Source organism: Octopus bimaculoides, chromosome 22, assembly GCF_001194135.2.
Source record: "Octopus bimaculoides isolate UCB-OBI-ISO-001 chromosome 22, ASM119413v2, whole genome shotgun sequence".
In the NCBI taxonomy this organism is placed as follows: Eukaryota; Metazoa; Mollusca; class Cephalopoda; order Octopoda; family Octopodidae; genus Octopus; species Octopus bimaculoides.
This window is the reverse complement of record NC_069002.1, coordinates 3,485,593-3,487,420: the sequence shown is the minus strand read 5'-3', so window position 1 is coordinate 3,487,420 and position 1,828 is coordinate 3,485,593. Positions and strand designations below refer to the sequence as shown.

General features: G+C 35.2%; 1 long non-coding RNA gene across 1 annotated transcript in view; it reads right to left on the bottom strand.

The window, feature by feature from the left end:
- The window catches only part of LOC128250539 (uncharacterized), a 2,555-nt gene extending 916 nt beyond the window's left edge, over positions 1-1,639 (bottom strand). Inside the window, exon 1 of the long non-coding RNA XR_008266564.1 lies at positions 316-1,639. This is a non-coding gene — a long non-coding RNA (uncharacterized LOC128250539). The remainder of the gene's footprint in view (positions 1-315) is intronic.
- Positions 1,640-1,828: the final 189 nt, after the last annotated feature.

Sequence of the window (1,828 nt, the reverse complement as noted above, 5' to 3'; positions counted from 1 at the left end):
TATATATGCATGTGCATGTGTGCGCATATATATATATATATATATTTGTGTGTATATATACATACCGTATACTACCAACAAACGACAACTAAGAGTTACTTCAACGTGCCGTAAGCCCAGTACTAAGTACCCAGCCGATCCTCGTGCCCTACGAGTTGATATACCCAGATTCTAAAGAATCCTGAGACAGACATACACACACGCACACATTTACGTATGTATGTATGTATGTATGTATGTATGTATGTATGTATGTATGCATTCGTGTATGGCTTTATATATAATGGTGGAGTTGACTGAGATGACGTGTTCTACCTTAGTGGATTATCCAGCCCACCAGTAAATGTTTTTCTAAGAATTGCAGATCTTTGTGGTTAGACGAAAATACGTAATTATTCGGTAGTTCTGGGGCAGACGAAGATCACCTTTCTGCGTTAAGTGGAATAACTGGAAGCTTCGAGAAGACGGATTGGTTTGTTTCCTTTGTATAGGTATCGTTACAAAAGCCTATCTGATGCTTGTGTACCGCTGGGCTCGCGTACATTTGGTTCTCTGTTACTGGCACTAAGAAAGACTTCCTCACGCGCATGGGACAAGCCTGGGATGTCTGTAACAAGTTTTACATCAACGTTACCAAATTCAACAACGTTGGTAATTTCGAGGCATATGTAGTGAACATCCTTCTCTATGGATTTGAAACTTGTGCAATGAAGAGGACGCTTGAATATCCTCTTTATAGTCAATACGCCTGGCTTTCCATCAACCCCGCTGGCTCAAAGAATGAAAAGCAGATTGGATAACGTTGGTCTAAATACCCCCTAAAAGACTGGATGATAGTTGTTGCTGTGATTTTATTGATTTTATTTATTGATTATTTATATTTGTTTTTAATATATATAGGAATCTAAAGAATGAGAATGTTAAGTATAAAACCAATTGGTTTTATAGTTATAAAACACACGTTCTCCAGTGTTGATGGTTCTAGAAGATGTAATTTTAGTCTCCCAGAAAAGTACAATATCCTCTTATAGCAATTTTGAACAAAAAGCTGGAGTTAGCGAATTCAAGCAGGCACTTCTATCGGTATTTTCTGAGGAATTTCCAACAACCAATTGGCTGAAATAGAATATTGCTCATATGAATAAAAAAAAAATTTAAAAAACTGGAAATTACAATGTGCAAGAAATCAAAGACAGCTTTAAAACATGAAAAGAACACGATAGAAACATTATATACGAAATTCTGTTTAATCAATATTTTTTTCCAATCGCTGGTCATTGAATCATATTTGTGTGATACTTTCACGGTCCTCCAGGTCTTCGTTGGCGGTTATAACCAAACTACGCAAACCTCTGCATGTTTCTTGAAAGGATACGTGTTTCCGAGCAGCTCTACAAGTTCTAGTCAAAATATTTTACACGAAGTAGATGAGCGTATGTACACACACACACACACACACACACACACACACACAGATAAAGATATACATATATATATCTATATATATATATATACAAATGTATACTAAAGTGTATACATGCATACACACAAATATAAGGAAAGAGAGAAGACGAAAGAAAGATAGATAGATAGATAGATAGATAGATAGATAGATAGATAGAGAGGGAGAGAGAGGGAGAGAGAGGAGACAGATTGGAGTGAAAGGGTGAAATTGAAGAAAGAATGACGTATAGTTGGGAGAAGAAAGCAGAACAACAAAGAAAGCAAATTTGTTATTGCATTGCTATATCTATAAAAATAGCAGTATCTATAGGCTGTGTATATATATACATATATATACATATACATATATATATATATATATATA